A 20,423-nucleotide genomic window follows, 5' to 3' on the forward strand; every position below is an offset into this window, starting at 1 on the left:
TTCTGTGTGACTGACTTTGAAAACTGAGCTGACAATCTAAATTCTAATTATTTGCACCTTCTTTAGTCTGTTAGCACAGGCCACGGGATTCTCCCTGAGGAGTGTCAGAAAGGACATGATGTGGGCTGATGGAAGCAGCTGAGAAAGATCCACTGGGCTTTTTAATGCAGATGCTGCACCAGACTCAAAGGATTGACGAACCCTGATTGGAAGGTTCCAGTGAGTTCCATCTGTTACTCCTCGAGCCTTTTCATTAATGTATAAAGGCAAGCACAGTCACAGCTAGAGGAGAGGTATCTGCTTGACAAGTCCAATACCCACATATCCTTTTCCCTGGCATGGTCAGAGGTGCTCAGGGGTCTGGCAACAGTCCACCTTCCATTTTAGGTCAAAGCACGGTTCGGTCTCTTCTGTAGTTAGCATGACCTTGGGCAAGCAGGGGATCTTAGGTCTAATGACAGTGATACTACTCCTTATTGTGGCTTGTTTTCATTTTATTTTAGATGAAGACACCAACCCTTTATTTAGTATCTTTTTATAAAATAAAATGGAAGTTAAGTAATATTAATTCCACTGCTATGGTGAAATGTATCTGTGAGTTTCCAGTGAATGTTTTTGGTTTTGTTTTTGTTTTCTTGATCATACCCCACTAGTGCTCAGGTTCTACACCAGGGATGATACTCAGGGCTCTGCCCCTGAGGATGATGAGAGGATCATATGATGCCATGGATGGAACCCAGTTTCCTCATAGGACCTGTCTTTGTGGTCCCTTACTTCAGCACTAAGTTACTTAATGCATGGAAAAAAGAAAATAAAAGAAGTAGCTGGCTTTATATGCCTGTTGATTAAAAAACAAAAAAGAAATATACACGCAAAGAAGACTTCAATGAGGACTTTCAAATAGACCAGCTGCCCCTCATCCCCCATATTAACAAAATAGTAACTTCTCCAAACTTGCATTTAAGCTAGGGAAATGTAGAGATGACTCTCAATTGACTGAATTTGAAATTTCCTCATATTTCCGTCCTTTGGATTTTAAACAGAACCTAAGTTGGGCTACAGAAACTTTATAAAAAAATTTTTCTCTTACTGGTGTTTATACACCGAGATTCATACACTACATGAAAAAGGACTTGTAGAAGTATAGTTATGAGCTAATGACTAAAGAAACTATTTGCTTTTAATTTAAAATTATTTCCTTAAAATATAAATATTTCTGAATCACCCACATGTAGAATTTAGTAAGTCCATCTACTGAAATACATCTTAAAAATCTTGTGCAGTAGTTCAAATATATATGTAAAGATAAACTCTGGCATACCTAATTCCCATTTTTAACAGGTATTAATTTCAAGTCAATATTGTTTATTGAATCTTTCCACAATTCTTCAGCCCCCAAATCCCTGTATTTTGTAGTACTTGTTTTGGTATCTATGTTTTGGAGCCACACCCAGCAGTAATCAAGGCTTACATCTGGCTCTGTTCTCAATAACAACTCCTGGCAGTGCTGAAGGGACCACATATGTCATGCAGGCAATAGTGTAGCCTACCTGTTATACTATTTCTCCAGTACCTAACTCCTATACTATTTTCTAATTTTTTACTTTTTACTGATTATGGTAATCTGATTTACAAAGTTGTTAGTGATGGTTTCCCCTATATTATTTCTAAATAAATCCCAAAGATACTAAGTCTTTGTTCAATAACTCTAAAAATAGGAATTTCTCTAAGAACATAATGATAACACCATTACTACACACAAATATTTACATTTCCTAAATATAAAAAAATCCATAGTAATATATTTCTAATTATCTCATAAAATTGTTATAGTATGTCTCTTTGAATCAGGATCCAGACAATTTTCATATCTTGCATTTTTCATGGGACTTTGAAGTGTGGATCTTTCTCCCTCACTTTTTTCTTATTATTTATATATTGAAGAAAGCAAGTGATGTTCTGTTACTTGTGATGTTCTGTCCAACTAGGATTTCTCACATTCTAGATTGTGTTAATTCCCAACAATCTGGTGATATTGAACCTATTATCCTACAACTATATTTCCCATAGAGCTTGATTTACTTAGGCTGATATTTTTTAAAACAAGTGCTCCATAGAATACATTTCATAATTTCAACAAAAGGCACACAATGTCTGCATTTTTCTCTTTTTGTGATGTTAATATAACCACTGATCATCATTATTCAGGTAAACCATATTACTAGAGTTTTGATAAGTGATGATCAAATCCTCTCCTCTCTCCTCCTCATAGCTGGTATACTAATACAAAAAATTCACCTCACAATATTTTATTATCCTGAACTATAGAAAAAGGATGGTTTTCTCATTTACTAACTTTCAAAAGTACTAGAATTGACTTTTTAAAAATTAGAATTCAATGTTTGTCAATGCCTTTTTCTTTAAATATAATTATGGTATCTTTGCTTCTTAAAATTTTAGATTATCTTAATCAATACATTTATTATTGCTAGATGCTTAGATGGCCTCGCTTAAGGAGGGAAATGATCTTCTCATTGTCTCCTGAGTCTTTTCCTTATGGCCCAAGTACCAACCGAGAATTTCCTTATTCTATGATATGAAAAATTTTTTCAAGCTCACCCTGAAAATTTACGATATAGATAAAGAATCAGTCATTTCTACAGGTAGTTCTGCATCCTCTACTAGAAGATATATAAACAATATAATTTAGATGCTAATGGTGCTTCTTGGATTCATTATTATTTTTGTCTTTTCAGTGAAGAATGCTATATTCAGATGTATATAGATATAAATATGTAAACATATATTTATAGTTATAGTTATAAATCATCATCATCATCATCATCCTGTTGATCATCGAATTTCTCAAGCGGTCTCAGTAACGTCTCAATTCGTCCTACCCCTGAGATTTTAGAAGTCTCTCTTTACTCGTCTTTCCCAATGATGCCACATTGGAGGCTCTTTCAGGGTCAGGGGAATAAGACCCAGCATTGTTACTGGTTTTGGCAAATGAATACACCATGGGGAGTTTGCGAGGCTCTCCCATGTTGGCAAGAAACTCTCTGTAGCTTGCCAAGTTCTCCAGAGGGAGAAGAAGGCTACAAGATGTCTTGAGGCTCCACGCGTTTCCTGGAGCTTAGTTTTAAGTCTCTGGATGTTGGCCATTGGTGGGATTACATGGTGCCAGGGGCAGTCCCTGGGTGAGACCACCTAGCTACTGGAAAATGGGAAATATGAGTGGAAGAGGCCCAATCCTGATCCAAGCAGGCTTGGAGGTCTCAGCCCAGCATCCCACACACCTGGATTCCTCTGCTGGTTCCTTCATGCATAAGGCTCATCTGGATGTGTGGAGAGGAACCTTGAGCATGGCTGTGGCTAGGCTCCGAAGGTCTTAGGCTTTAGGAGCTCTGCTCGAAGACGAGGAGGGAAGCTGGAGCCCACCCCCTCTGAGGGTCCTGGGGAAGACAGCCAGGCATGCGGGCAAGAGACTTTCTTACTAATAACTCAGACAGTTATAAATTATAAGGCTACTAATTAACTTTGATTTTCTAAAATTTTTAATGTTTTTAGAAAGCAGAAATTATGTAAAATTTTATTTTCTTCAGGAGCCACAGATACAGCACAGAGGTTCAGGCCTTGCACATGACCAGCCTCATTTCAATTCCCAGTGCTATATATGGTTACCCAAGCACTGCCAGGAGTAAGTGAGGAGCACTCCCAGGAGTGTCCTCCAAACAAAATTATATTGCTTATTAAGTGATAATTATTAATTCTACAATAGACTTATGCATATTACCTTGAGAACAACAATATCAATATTCAATATTTTTAAAATATCGACTGCTTCAAAAATGTGCATGTTATCCTTGTATATGCATCGTGCTAATCTCTTCTGTTATCATTCCAATTTTAGTATGTGTGCTGCTAAAGCAAACACACTATTCACAATATTATGCCAAACAGCTTTATATTTTCGATTTATAGGATTTTTTTTATCCTTAGGGTACATCCCACTAAGGATGTACAGGCAAATAACTCTGTTTAAAATCACTTGAAAATGTTCTTCCCCATGGGGTTTATGTTAACAAATTGATATTAAGTTAACATTTTTTTCCTTTATGTTTTAAGATATCTTTTCTTTTTTGGATCTTTATATCTTATTTTTCTTCATGACGGTGGGAACAAGGTTTATTTAGAGAACTATGACTGTCTATATTCCTTTCACTTGGTTCATCTTTTCCTTACTTCACTTTCCAATTTCATCTTTATATTCTTGACATGAGAATAATTATTTAAATGCAGAAAAAGTAATTAGTCTATATTTTAAGTATCAGTTAATGTTAGTTATTTTGGGAAAAGAATATGACAAGTTATGGCCTACAATGCTTCCAACTTTGAATATTCTTCTTCAGATTTTCTGGAGTTATAACTTCTAGCCTTGTTCATCTAAATGATGTGAAACTGTGTCTTCAAAAACATTAAGGTTCTACATCAGTGCATTTGTGTTATGGTTTTTCCCTAATAATATGTAAATAAAATAGGCAGGAAATGTGTGTGTGTGGGGGAAGCCCACACTTTGATCCTGGATTCAGTTTAGCTGTTTGTGGAATAAATTTCTTAACCACATAAATAAAGATATGCATATTCACATGCACAAATATCACTTGTATCACTTCACTTGTCATCCCATTGATCTTTGATTTGCTCAAGCAGGCGCCAGTAATGTCATCATTTGTCCCTGTCGTGTGCTAGTGCAGCCCAATGATACCTGCTCGCTCCAGGAACAGGAAGAGCCTCAAACCGTTCATTCAGGGATTTGACGAAGAAATCTGACCATCTACTTGGTGGGCGGCCACGCTGTCTTCTGACATCCCGTGGAATCCAGTCCATACCAGCTCTAGTCCAGTGGTCATCTCTGAATCGCATTACATGTCCGGCCCATCTGATATTTGATGCCTTGGCAAACAAGACAGCGTCCCTGATTCTTGACCATTGAGGGAGGTCAGAACTCCGGATTCCTTCTCTCACTTGAGTGAGACGTGATATTCCTAGCATAGCTCTTTTGACTCCTCTTTGGGATACCCAAATAGCGTTCTTATCTTGTTTGCGTAGGGCCCAGGCATCGGTGGTGTCAGTGTCCTTGTCAACACGAACTTGGCCATGAGCATTGATTCATTTGAATGCCTAAAAACCCAAATCGGACGTACTCCTGAATAGATGTGCTTCACTGCCTGCAGTTTCTATCTTCGTCATCTAAGCACCCACATCCAACTACGATGAAGAAGAAATTGAGAGGTTCTACATGGAACTGGAGAAGTTCTATGAAGAAGACCACACCTTCTACAAGATCATTGCTGGTGATTTTAATGCCAGATAGGTCCGAGAAGGTCGCCCGAAGAACTCCACATTGGGACCCATGGCCTAGAATGGAATGATCAGAGTGAGAGACTGTCTGAATTCATCATGTTGACCAAGACTATCCATGGTAACTCACAGTTCCAGAAGGACAAATCTAAATGCTGGACATGGGAGTCTCCTGGTGGACAGCTCCACAATGAAATTGACCACATCATATTCAATTGAAGGTTTTGCGTGACCGATGTCGCTGTTGTCCCAATTTCCAAACGGGATTGGACCACCGTCTCCTTCGTGCAAAATTCTACTTCACAGAGCAGGGAGAAAGGTCTGCAAAATTGAAGTCTAAGAAGGCAACTCACAGAATGACCACCAACTGGGAGCTCTTTGGCACTATTGCAGCAATGTGGGAAGATGCTGTCATTGACAACATCGACAAGGAATACGATTGATTGGTTCAGCACCTCCATGACTGTGCAAAGAATGCCGAGAGTGAGAATGCCACAGACACCTGTCTTAGAAAACTCTCGAACTCATTCGTCAACGTGGTTCGGCTCAAGCCTCAGGCAACCACAAGCTAACATCCAAGCTCACAAAGCTGTGCAGAGATGAGATAAAGGAAGACCTCAAAGAGAGAAGAGCAGCAGTGTTGGCCAATGAAGCAGAAGCCGAGAAAATATACAAATATACAACATGCATACACAATGTACATATATTTATTTATGGGAAATTTTCACCTTTATGTGTGTAGATGGTGATAACATGATATACATATTTGATAATTTCCAGAAGCACACATAGATAGTGGTGAAAATTTATATCTAATATTATTACTGCAAGAATTACGGTGTCAAATGAATAGAGAATACTTGCACAGTAAATGGGTTATACTGACATTTAAGGAAAGTCTCTTTTTGTTTTCCCATTTTCAACTTGATCCTGAATATAACCATTCTAGGGTAACTAAGAGCAGTAGATCTTTCTTTATTTTCCTTTTTTTAAAATGAAGTATTGTTATTTATTCAGCCTTTGATTAAGTTGATTGAATTGGGCATGGACTTCACATTACTTTTTTCTTTTTTTACATTTTTTAAATTGAATATCTGTGAGATAGACCATTACAAAGCTATTCATAATTGGGTTCCAGCACCCATTCCTCCACCAGTGTACCTTTCCCACCAGTGTACATGTCCCTAGTCTCCCTACCACCATACCCCAAAACCCACCTTTACCCCACCACCAGTGTCCCCCTATGGGAGGCACTTTCCTTCTTGTTCTCTCTCCTTTTCCTTTTGTGCATTATGGTTTGCAATACAGGTGCTAAGAGGTCATAGTGTTTGTTCAGGGTATTTGTTATTTTTTCCAGGACAGTAAGGCTGGAGTAGCTTTTCAATTGGGTGGTCACTTTGGGATGTGGATGTGACTGCCAAGGGTTCCCAAAGTACAGGGAGGTGGGAGGAGGTTGCCCATCCCAACCCTGAGAAAGCCTGGGGGAAATCTTGTGCCTGAAATAGTCACAAGATCCAAATGCCTGAATTTTCAGCAGATTATATCTTGGTGAGGTCCGTCCTGAGATGGTGGAGTCAGGCTGGTGGTACAGCAGCACTTTGGGATTGTGGAAGCAAATGGTTGCCAGGGGCTTTGCTTGGGTGGATCCTTGGACAACCTGACACCCTCTGATGTAGCCCTATCTGTTCAGTCATGTGCGGGTTCAGGATTAACTGTGGCTTTTGATCTCTTTCGAGATTTATCTATCAGTCTTTGAAATAAGGCCAGTAAATGAGCTTGTATAGCTGAGCTAAAGATTGTTTGTGGGCATGGCTCCCACACACCTAGATTTTGATCATTTAGTTTCTTGATAAACTTGGCTCCAAGTTTTTGGGTCCAGCTAAAGGCACAATGGCAATTTTGGGGTGTCAGGAAGCCTGAAGGCACCATCAGGCTGCTGATGCACTCGACCCACAGATACAGGTTGACCTGCTGGTAGCACCATACCCCCATCAGTAGATCTCTCTTGGGTAAGCTTACCAAATGTTTGCTCTAAGTGTTCCAGAAAATTGATTAATTTGGCAACTTGCATTTAATTGCATATTGCTGGCACCTTTTGATACACCACCCTCCATCCTTTTCCACTCTATTTTTCCTTTCAATTATAATGTACATAGAAGGTATCAAAGGGCTCCCTCCATGTCTTTTACAGTTCTGTTGACTTTGATCAGTGTGAGCCTATGAGAAGATTTGAGAGTTTACCAGGAAATTTATTATCCCAGCTTCCTTTTTGTTGGGATGTTGCTTTTTTGACTGGTTCTTCTTTGGAAGTCCTCCATTTTCCATTGATTTCACTAAACTCTGCCCACTGCCTTGTAATTAGCTTCTTTATTAGTATATTCACTTCAGTTACCCAGTTTGAGTAGTGCCATCTGTTTCCTACTGGGACATTGATAGACACAATTTTCTATCAAGAAAATAATAAACATGTGATTGTTGGTCTAGACAACACATTTTGCCTCAATTCCTTCAGCTGTTCTAAAGTCTTAAACTGATATAAATCTTAGTTATTGGAAAGCAAGATACCTAGACCCCAGCAAATTATTTCCAAGTAGCGAGTTACTGAATGACTTTTACTTTGACCTCTATAGCCTCAGTTTTTATCCAAGAGTACTTACAGGAAATGGTACAATACTATCTCTATTCCTGCATCTTCAATAAGTCCACAGTTGAAAATGGCATCCATTATCATAGACAAAATTCTTGACCCAGGGACGAGGAAAGAACACAGACTTGGGAAGGTGAAGTGATAGTATCGAGGGTTGGATGTTTGCCTTTCACACAAATATTGGGGTTGATTTCCAGCATGCCATATGGTCCCTCAAGCACCACCAAGAGTAATTCCTGAATTCAGAGCCAGGAGTAACCCCAAGCATGGCTGGGTGTGACCCTAAAATCCAAAAAGTCAAAACAAAACAAAAAGAACAAAAAAATGCAGATTTGAAATTAAAAGATGTAGTCTGAAATTTTTGCTCTTTGTTATCATGAAATAATATTATTATGAACTTCAATTTATTTTTATATAAAATAAGATAAAAATACTAAGACCCAGATTAGTAAAAAAAAATGCAAGAGGTTTTAAAATGAAAAATAGATAAATATTTATGCACAGTATGGCTATATTAGATATCTACAAAAATAGCATGGGTAATTTTTAAAAATTTTGTTTTAGGGTCACTCCCAGCAATTCTCAGAGCTTACTTTTGACTTTGTACTTAGTGATCATTTTAGTCAAGGCTCAGGAGACCCCACCCAAGTTGACCTAATGCAAAGCAATGTCCTACCCCTTGCTTGATCTCTGGTCCTGGCATTTTTTTCTTTTTTTGACTAAAGCACTGTTTTGCTAGTCCTTATTATCTTGAAAAAGAGTTGATGACTCATTGTAATTTTTATCTTTTCTTTGGTTTTTAATTTATAAAATGTACACTTAATGGTAAACTTATAAAATGTATACTTAATGGTAATACTTTGTTATAAGTAATTTTTACTAGTATTTGAATATAAATATTATACTTGAAATGATTTTATTTATTCCCATTTTGATATTATGATGTTTATTTTAATGTACTTTGCATTATGTTTTAAAAGAAGGTTGAATGTAAACAAGCAAACACCCAATATACTCTTTATGGTTGTTATTTCATTTTATTTCATGTTGCACTAATTTAGCATGCATATATGACTTCATATCCATTTAAAATTTTTATTTATTTTGACTTTAAATTTACTATGATTAAGGTTGTGTCTACAAGTAGTATTACATCATTACAGTGGTATTACAGTTTTGGTTGTACACTCACTCCACCTCACCACCACCAAAGTGTTCAAGGCCTCTTACTCATACCCCTATGTCACAGGCCATCCAATAACTCACCCTTTAACCTGGAGTTCTTACTTTGTACTCCAATACCAAGAGTTTGTTATCAATCATTATTATCTATTTCTATTTATTTGTTTCTTATATGCCCCAGATAAATGAGATCTCACCTGATGTTTGTCTTTCTCTCTCTGTGAGTAATTACACTCAGCATGATGATGTCCAGCTCCATCCAAGTTTCAGTAGACTGCATGATTCCATCTTTTCTTACAGTTGCATAGTATTCCATTGAGCATATACCACAACTTCATTAATTCATTCATGCATCATTAGACATTAGGGTTGCTTCCTTATTCTGGCTATTATACTAAGCACTGCAATGAACACGTATATGAATATATCTTTCTTGATTATTATTTTTGCATTTTAGGAATAGAATCCAATAAGTGGTTTTACTGGGTCATATGGATATGCTATTGTTGTTATTGGAAGACATCTCCAAACTGTTCTCCATAGAGGTTGAAACCAACATTTCTATCAGCAGCAAATAAGAGTTCTAGTCAATACATATCTTTTAAAATACCGTGTCACTAATGATACTATCTCCTAGGAGATTTTCCCCTTAACTCTGTATCCTACTGCAGAATTCACTTCATACTGATCAGTTCTCACTTCTTGTATTTATAATTCTTTACTTGAAATATCAGTAATCAACCTCTGGTACCCTTCTAAGAGATGTGTGTATAAACCTGTACAAATATGCACAAAATACATATCCTATGACATATTGACACAAGAATTGGGGAGACAGAGAAGCAGAAGGTGAATTTGGAGAAAAATTATCTGCCTATTAAGAGTTTAAGTACCCATTTCAATCTTTTGCTCCATTTTCCTTCAAAAATAAACACCAAGAATCTTTTCTCCCTTGAACACAACAATATCCTTTTATTGGATCTTGTCCACCATATAACACTGTTCATGAATATTCTGCTAATTTTACAAAGAGGCACAATTCTTATTTCTCCTAGTCAATTCTGGGATACTAAAGTTTTTCTAAGACAGGCCGTATGAGACAACATCTCCAAATTTGTCGAGCCATTTGGAGAGCAGAAACTGGTCAAGAATCATAATTTTTTAAAATAATGTAAAATTCTTTGTCTACAGAACTATTACCTACTTTCAGGCAAAAGAAATATCTAAGTAGAGAACAGGTATAAATGTGTCTACCATCAAAAAGAGATGACATTTGTATGTCCAAGGAGAGATGGTGGATTTTAAAATATATTGCCAAGGCCAAACAAAGATCTTATTTGTGTATGGCCAAGGGTGATTTACTAGGGAAGAGAGCACATTGCCTTATCTGTAACATACTTTTGAAAGACACCTGCACTACTATTATGCTACGTAAAGCACCAGGTCATTAAGGGCTCTGTCAATCAAGTGACTGATTCCTCCAGATACGACTGGTGAATAAAGAAGGCACCTCTCAGTTTCAAACTGAAAGTCACACTCCACCTGCTCCAAGCATTGGGGTTTTAAGAAACGGAGAAGTTAACCTAATCTATTTCCATGCTAAAAACATTTGGTTCTCAAAACCAGGCATTTAGGAATTCTTTTGTCATATTTTCTAGGAATGTCTGAAAATACTTAGCATTCCTTTAATTTCATATGGTGATTATTAATAAAAATATAGTAGCCATACCATATTTTATAAGAAATAAAACACACGTTCAAAATAATAAATCTTAGAAAAATAGATTTATTATTTTTTAATCCATTTAGTTCTCCCCAACAAGTGCCACAAAAGTTTTTCACTAGAGAGAAAAATTTAGAAATATACCCTGGACATCTATAAACTTATCTTTCATAGACTTGCATTTATCACATACTTACCTATTTATCCCTCTATATATACATCATTCCCTCAGTCCTGAAATTATTCCAAAAGAAATGGCAGTACTTTAAATATTTTCCTCTAAATACTTCACTAGGCATCTTCTTAACTAGAGTTTAAAATTGTTTGATATCATTTCTACTGTGCTTTTTTGCATCCTCAGGATGTATTCCCAGAAGTGGTGTTGCAGGGTCTTATGGAAGCTCAATTTCTAGTTTTTAAAGGACGATTCACATAGTTTTTCAGAAAGGCTGGACCAGTCAACATTCCCACCAAGAGCGAAAGAGTGTCCTTTTCCCCCCACATCCACAACAGCACTGGTTGCTTTTGTTCTTTTGAATGTGTGCCAGTCTCTGTGGTGTGAGATGATAATTCACTGTTGTTTTGATTTGCATCTCCCTGATAATAAGCAATGTGGAGCATTTTTTTCATGTGCCTTTTGGCCATTTGTATTTCTTTTTTGAGGAAATTTCTGTTCATTTTTTCTCCCCATTTTTTTGATGGGATTGGAGATTGTAACCTAAACATGAAAGCTTGTAACTATCTCAAGGTGATTCAATAAAATTAAAAATAAATGAATAAATAAATAAATAAAATTGTTTGATAGTTGCAGATCTTCCCAGACTTACTGTGGAGTTATCTCCTAATAAACTCATCATAAGACAGAGATATGTCAAAAATGCAATATGCCTAACCTAACAAACATCAGAGTATTTCCCAGTCTACTTACAGGTATGCAGAACACTTACATTAGCATACAATTGGGCAAAATGATCTAACACAAAGCCTACTTTATAATGAAATGTTGAGTATTTTGAATAATTGAATACTGTACTGAAAGTGGAAAATATCAAGCCAGAGATGCGGTTCAAATAATACAGAGTGAGTCTTACATACATAATCCCTGGATTTCAATTTTTGTCACTGAAAAAAAAGAGAAAAAACAAACAAATCCAGAATGGTTGTATGGATTCTTACTAGTTATATATGCAAGCTAAAAGTATAGTAGACTTTGATTTTTTTCATTTAGAAATATTTTATTTATTTATTTATTTATTTATTTTTATAGTCTTACAACTTTTCGTGCTTGTGTTTCAGTCATACAATGCTCGAGGACCCATCCCGCCACCAGTGCCCATTCTCCACCACCGATGATCCCAGTATCCCTCCCACCCCCCCACCCCATCCCACCCCACCCCACCCCACCCCACCCCACCTCTGTGGCAAGGCATTCCCTTTTATTCTCTCTCTCTCCTTTTGGTTGTTGTGGTTTGCAATGGAGGCATTGAGTGGCCATTGTGTTTGATCTATAGTCTACTTTCAGTGTGCGTCTCCCATCCCCAGCTGCTCCTCACTTTACTTGGTGTTCTCTTCTCTCTATGAGCTGCCTTTTCCTCCAGTATATGAGGCCAGCTTCCAAGCCGTGAAGTCAACCTCCTGGTACTTATCTCTACTATTTTTGGTGCTCGTCTCCCATTCTGCTACTTTATATTCCACAGATGAGTGCAATCTTTCTCTGTCTATCTCTCTATTTTTGGCTCATTTCACTTAGCATGATACTTTCCATGTTGATCCACTTATATGCAACTTTCATGACTTCATCTTTTCTAACAGCTGCATAGTATTCCATTGTGTAGATGTACCAAAGTTTCTTTAACTAGTCATCTGTTCTCGAGCACTCTGGTTTTTTCCAGATTCTGGCTATTGTAAACAGTGCTGCAATGAACATTCAAGTGCAGATGTCATTTCAACTATACTAAAAGTATAGTAGACTTTGAAAAAGGTGGAAACATTGAACTAAAGTTTATTGCTGGTTGATGGAGACCCTACTGCAACACAGTTTCCAGTTTCTCTACCAATGAGGTTTGAGAACAGCAGATTTGAAGACACTATAAAATGACGATTTTATTTTTTACCTTAAAATCACCTTTTAAGATGGGGGTATGGTGGCTCTCAGTACTGTCAAGCAACAAAAAATGTTTAGTAGTACTGCATATTACTAGCTCGACAACAGATTAAAACTTAAAATTAAAAACTTGAAGCAGGGTTTCTACTGGAAGAGTATTACTTTTGTGGCCACTGTAAAGTTGAAAAAAACCACAAATCATAGTAAATTGACAAACATCTGTGTTCTCTTTGGATATAAATTATTACATATAATTAAATATACAAATCCTAATTTTTTTCCTGTGATGAATTTTCATCGTGATATCTCTGTTGTAACCCAAGCACTTATTAAGAAACAGAATGAAACCCTAACTCTAGAAAGTGCTCCCTTTACTTTTTTTTCTGTCACTAGCTACTACTACTCTGGAAGTAATCCCTGTCTTGAGATTTTTATCTAAAACATATTAGCGTTTCCTACTCTGGAACATCATGTTATTAGAAAACTCAGTATTCATCATTTGCTAAAGACTCATCATAGTTTTGGGTTCATTTATCCCAAGTGATGAGTGCACAGAAAAGTTATATTTCTACACTTTATTGTTGAGTAGTATACCTTTGATTCATACACTTATTTATTTTCATATTAATAAACATCTTCAGTTTATGCAATGATGAATAAAGTGGTATAAACATTACTGTACAAGTTATTGTTCTTTTAATATTTAAATAATATTTTTTGAAAAGTGACTAACATTGAAATTGCTAGGTGGGATTTTATAAGAAACCAGGAGTACATTTTCTTTTTTTTTTTTATTAGTTTATTTTTAATTAGAGAGTCATCGTGAGGGTACAGTTACAGATCCATACATCTTTGTGCTCATGCTTCCCCCATACAAAGTTCGATAACCCATCCCTTCACCAGTGCCCATTCTCCACCACCCGTAAACCCAACATCCCTCCCCCCCTCCCCAGTCCCGTCTCCCCCCACCCCACCCTGCCACTATGGCAGGGAATTCCCTTTTGTTCTCTCTCTCTGATTAGGTGTTGTGGTTTGCAATAAAGATGTTGAGTGGCCATTGTGTTCAGTCTCTAGTCTGCATTCCGCCCGCCTCACCCTTCCCCCACATGACCTCCAACCACATTTTACTTGGTGGTCCCTTCCCTGAGTTACCCAGAATGAGAGACCAGCCTCCAAGCCATGGAAACTATCACCAGGAGTACATTTTCTAAAAAGATTGCAGCATTGGATACTCCATGTTTAAAAGTTCTACTCATTCTACATCTTCACCTAACATAGACGTAATTTCTTGTTATAGTTGAAACCATTCTCATGTATGATGTATGGTTGTGATTTTCACTTATATTTCTGAGGCATTGATTGTGTTAAGCAGTTGCTCATTTGCTTATAGGTCATTTCCATATTCATTTCTTTATCTCTCCATTTTTAGGAAAAGTTTGTACAACACAAGGTTCATTTTGTAAATATCTGATAAAATTAACTGGTGCAATAATTGGAGTATGACTTAATTTCTTAGATGAATATTTATAATAAATGTATTTTTGAAATGAAAATGGAATTTTTAAGAATTTCAGATTCATTTGCTCTTACTTTTAGAAGATTATAATTTTTAGGAAAATTATATATTCCTTCTAAATTGTCATTTACACTGGTATAAAATTGTTCCAAATATTCTTTAATAACTTTCATACCAATATTGTTTTTTAATTTTAATTTTTATAAAGTGTTTATGATAATTTATTATATTCAATATTCCAACAACCACCCCACCACCATTGCACCTTCCCATCACCATTATTTCCAATTTTCCTAATCACCAACTAAGCATGCCACAATAACAGGCCCTATATCCAAAGAGAACACAGCTGTTCCTCAATTTACTATGATTTGTATATTCTGTCCTTTTATTTTTTATTTTCTTGCATTTTGGGTCACAGCTGGCAATACTCAGGGATTACTCCTGGCTCTGCATTCAGGAATTATTACTGGCAGTGTTCAGGAGACCAAGTGAAATGCTGGGGACCAAACCCATGTCGGCTGTGTGCAAGGCAAATGCCCTACCCACTTACTATCACTCCGGCGCCTCTCCTTTTATCTTGATTGAGCAAGGAGTACATAAATTTTGATTCATTTTCAAATAATTTTTCAATTTATTGATTAATATGATTTATACTACTATTTTTCTTTCTTATTTCACTAATTTCTGACTTTTTTAATTCAATTCTTTATAGTTTCTTTGAAAATTGATAACTTTGGGGGTTGGAACGATGGCAAACAGTAGGGAATTTGCCTTGCATGCAGCTGACCTGGGTTTGATTTCTAGCATCCCATATGATCCCCCGAGCACTGCCAGGAGTAATTCCTGAGTGCAGAGCCTGTGCATGGTGGATGTGATCCAAAAATTAAAAAATAAATTGATTACTTCCTTAGATATCACTGCTTTAAATATTCATTTTTGATGTTAGTATTTTAGACTATAAATTTCCATCTAAATATTACTTTACCTGCATTTCACAAATTATGTTAGGTTGTATTTTCATCCTTGTTCATTTCAAAAGGATGGTTTATATTACCCTCTTTATTTCTTCTTAAATTCATGAATTTTTAAATAATGAATGTTTTCTTTATACAATCTCCAGATATGCTTAGGAGCTAGTCCTAACTTGGTGCTTGGGATTCATTCCTCATGGGGCTCAGGAGACTATGTAGCACTGGGGATTGAACCTAGAGATTTGAACGCAGAAAATTTGTTTCTACCTTTGGGAAGAAGGTGAGAGTGCTTTATTTCTGCATTTAGTCAGACAACACCAATATCTTACAACTTATATTTAAAACAAAAATATTTATAAGATGGAGAAAATGGCTACTTCAGAAGCTGTAATATGGGGAAATGGGAGGATTTTGGCCTAAGGGAATATATACCAATTATTGTAGCATCATAGAGTATTTTAACTGTCCTAAGAATAATTCATGTTCTGCCTATTCATCAAATTCTCATCCTTTAGCATCCATTGATTTTTAATGTCCTTGGTTTGGCTTTCTTTTCCCCATAGCCTATTCTAGAGTTTTATATAACTGGAATCACACAATATGTAGTCTTTTCATATAGGCTACTTTCACTTAATATATATTTAAGGTTCTTCATTATTTTCATGGCTTGATGGCCCAACTCTATTTAGTACTGAATGATTTTCTGTTGCTTAGATGTACTACACTTTATTCACCACTGAAGAACATCTTGTTTTATTCAAAGTTTTGGCAATTATTAATAAAGTTCTATAAATATCCATATTCAGGTTTTTCTATGAACATAAGTTTTGTTTCATTTGGATAAATCCCAAGGTACATGACTTTTATCAATCATGTTATAGTACTCTATGATTTTGCTTTTAATCATAGAATAAAAGCATGTTTAGTTTTGTAAGAAATAATTATAATCAAACTCCCTTCCAAAGTAGATCTATCATTTTGTATTCTCACCACTGATCAATGAGGATACTGTTTGCTTCAAGCCCTTGCCAGCATTTGGTATTGTCATAGGTGAAAAACAATGAAATAAGTATGCAAGTAAAAGAGATAAAAGAGCTAAATTTAATGACAGACTCCATATAATCCTTTAGTAATATCTTTCTACTATCACTGTTTCTAAACTCCTGAAAACTTGATTCCAATGCAGTAATAATAATTGTATCTCCCTCCTTTGGTTAGTTTTACATGCCATCTTTGTTGGGCTATAGGGCTCAGCTATTCAATTAATCACTACTCTGGATGTTTCTGTAAAGACATTTTTTTTAGGTATGACTCTATCTACAACAGTTTACTAAGTACAGGAGATTAGCCTCAATCATCTGGATAGAGCTTACCTAACCAATTAAAAGGAATTTGAAACAAAACTGAGGTTTCCTAGAATAATAATAATAATAACAATAATAAAATCTAGTGATTTGTAGAGTACAGGCACATTCTCTGCCTAAGGTATCTTAAGCTATCACCTTGGTGACACATTTTTGAACACTTAAACGTGGGTGCATCATTATCTTGGGCTGTAGATACTGAAAAAAGTTTTCAGGAGATGTTATGTTGGGAATTGACGATATTTGAAGGTTGTAATGTTCTTCAGGCAAAATATGTTACAAGGGCAATTTATAACTAGGTACTGACATGAAAAACAAAGAAATAGTTATACATAGATCACTATATCACTATATCACTGTCATCACTGTTGGTCGACTTACTCGAGCGGGCACCAGTAATGTTTCTACTCCTCCCAGCCCTGAGATTTTAGCAGCCTCTCCTTACTCATATTTCCTAAAGATTGGAGGCTCTGTCCGGGTCAGGGGAATGAGACCTATTGTTACTGTTTTTGGCATGTCGAATACACCACATATAGCTTGCCAGGTTCTGCCCATGGGGGCGGGACACTCTCGTAGCTTGCCTACTGTCTGATTTTTTGCTTACTGTCTGAACTCCATCAAATATGGTCTTGTAATTATGGAAAATGTGTAGGAAGTGTCTTATAGTGTGTCATAATATGTATAAAGCAGCCTGGAGTGTGGCAGCAGTTGGGAAGTGGAAGTCGGCTGCTGGGGCTGGGTCCCTTGGGGTGCGGAGGGTTCTCACCCACCCCCTCCGGGGCACCCCAAGTGAAAACAGTCGCTCAGAGTCTCTATACATAGTCTATACATGGATATATATATAGGTGTATAATAGATATAGATATATAAATACATATGCCTTCTCTCTTTAGGGAAAGGTCACAAAAATATAGCTGGAACATATGAGCCAGATTTAAAAAATGACAAAAAATGGTAGAATAAAACTTGGTTATAAAATGTCTTGTGGATATTCCCACAGATTTTGAATTTGCTTCCATGGTTATTCGAAGAGCGTAGAAGACTCTATATCATCATGATGGGCTGACCCTCTCTGTGTAAATCACCCATTATCTCCCAAATGACTACATAAATGGAGAGGCATTTTGCTAGGGAAGATCAAATGTTGCAGATATGACTACATAACAGTTTTATTTGAATTTGTTCTCTTTTCCCGAACATATCCAAGTTAGGCTTTTTGACCAGCTTGGTCTCTTCCAATGTCCAGCTTCTCCATCACTTAGAAAGGTAGAACAATTATTTGAGCCCAAAACAACTATCAGGATTGGGAAATCCCTGTTCCGTTTAACTTTATATAGAAAACAGAGGTGGTTTGATTCAGGAAAGTCTCAATGGCAGATTTGCACATGCCAAGTGCATTTGGACAATGATGGTTCTCACACTATTCATGGTTACACAGAACATCCTAGAAGACTCCATGGCAGTGGAAATTAGACTTGTTATGAAAGTTACACAGAAGTTATAAATAATCACTTCACAGCCAAAATTAGGGTTAGTGTGAAGTAAAAAAAAAAAAAAAAACCTTGGAGGTGGGGTGGCATGGAAGGATATGAAACGGAATTATACCTGCGGTGTCTAGGTTTCAACATTATTGCCACAAGGAGGAAAGAAGGGAACTTCTATTATTATGTTCTTTACCAAAGGAGGATAATTATTCCTACCCAAAGCATAAAAAAAGAAAGGAAGAAAACACTACTTAATAGATGAGTGGTAGGCATTATACCTGACACTTTGTAGATAAGATGCACACATTGAAATCAACTGGAAAAAAATCTTTACCTAAATGAACACTGAACAATTTTAAGTTAAAATTGGTAAGGAAATGGACATGTCATGATTGAATGATGAGGGAGAAGGAAAGCAAAAGAAACATGGAAGAAATGAAATAAGGTGAGCAGGCCAGAAGAGGTCTTGGTGTACACAGAGCTCTTAGCTTGTAGCCAAGTCTTGAATTTAAGGGATTATTACCACTCCAATCTTTATGATGGGCAACCAACATGCCACAAGACAGACCTTAAAGTCTGAATACAACTCATGCTAATGCTCTCAACAAATCTTTGAGCCAGTACATTATACCGGCTTCCCTTTAGAGATCAATATCCAAAATGGAAATCTCCATAGTTATTTCCAGTTAACTCAAATTTTTATCCTCTTAATGCTCTAATTTTCTTAGTTCTCATCACAATACTATTGTGTTGTCCTTTGTAATGAAACCTCTGAAACTTTTCATTATAAACAACTCTTCCCATACTAACTTCATAAAATAATCCTTCAACTTTTGCCTTAAAACATGGTTTTCCTGGGCTGGAGAGATAGTGCAGGAATTAAGGTGTTTGTTTGCATGCTGATAGCTCTGGTTCAATCCCCAGAACCATGTATGATCTCCCAAGTACTGTCACGAGCAATTTCTGACCACAGAAACAGGAGTAAATCCTGAGCATTGCTAGCATTGCCAACATATCTATCTATCAATCTATTAGTTTTCCTATTAGTATTCTCCAAATAATAGAAAGCTGGTCACTCTTCATGCAATTTAATAACAGGAGGTAGGTTTGATGTTTACTTTCTTTTTAATATTGCCTTCAAATTTCTGTTTACCCACCTTATAAAAATTTGTATCCCCACCACCTTTGTCCTTACCTATCAGTGTTCACTATTGACTCCATAGTCCCTCCCTTCCATTTATTCCCTTCCGACATCAATCTCTAGGTCAGGATGACAGTGATTTTCATTTACATATTGATGAAGCATACTATCAGTGTGACCTTTACTTCACTCCACTCTACTCCAAATCCATTGCTCACTTCTACAGAAACTCCCTGGACCTTGTCATTTTTGTGGACCAAGTGTAGTTCTCAGCTTCTTTATCAGCTCTTGGTCACCAGTCATCTCATTTTCCTGCTTTTCCTTTATATTCTTTGAAACCTTCACTGGTTTCAAGTGTCCAACCCTATACCCACCTTCATCCCTCTCACCAATAATCTTATTCCTTTCAAGTGTTCTAGAAAAAGAAGGGTTTTTTTTTTTCAATTCCTCTTTCCACCTGATCTCCATTCACACCACCTACACTCCTGCAGTATCAGAGATTGAGGTGTCCTTCCTCTTGATCACAGCCAACCACTCATCTGAGTCTTGAGTACATCCTCTTCTGGTTCCACTATCACTTGACTTTGTCACTCATCCCACTTTCCTCATGAATTATTCTTTCATTCTTGCTCCTTAGCTATTAAACATAGTCAAGTGTCCCTCCCTAAAAAAAAGGTTAATAAATCACTAGTATTAAAATCTATTGTAATATCTGCCTCCCCTATTCTAACTCCAAGCCTCTGAAATTCTTCAAAAACAAAAAAGGTCTATATACTCTATATTTTCACTTCTTCATTTTCTGCTCACTTGTGAAAAACAAAACAAAACAAAACAAAATTGCTAGTGTGTTAATAAAATTAGCAAACATAGCTATCAATAAATACCTTTGAATTGTTAAATACTTGGATTATGTTTTACAATGAT

The 20,423-nt window shown here is 36.5% G+C and overlaps 1 non-coding gene across 1 annotated transcript; it reads right to left on the bottom strand.

Annotated features, from left to right (window-relative positions):
- Window positions 1–3,829: 3,829 nt before the first annotated feature.
- On the bottom strand, window positions 3,830–3,937 carry LOC129401436 (U6 spliceosomal RNA). Its single transcript, XR_008628345.1, has one exon. It is a non-coding gene; the product is annotated as a U6 spliceosomal RNA (small nuclear RNA).
- Between the last annotated feature and the right edge of the window lie 16,486 nt (window positions 3,938–20,423).

Source organism: Sorex araneus, chromosome 1, assembly GCF_027595985.1.
Source record: "Sorex araneus isolate mSorAra2 chromosome 1, mSorAra2.pri, whole genome shotgun sequence".
NCBI classification, from domain to species: domain Eukaryota; kingdom Metazoa; phylum Chordata; class Mammalia; order Eulipotyphla; family Soricidae; genus Sorex; species Sorex araneus.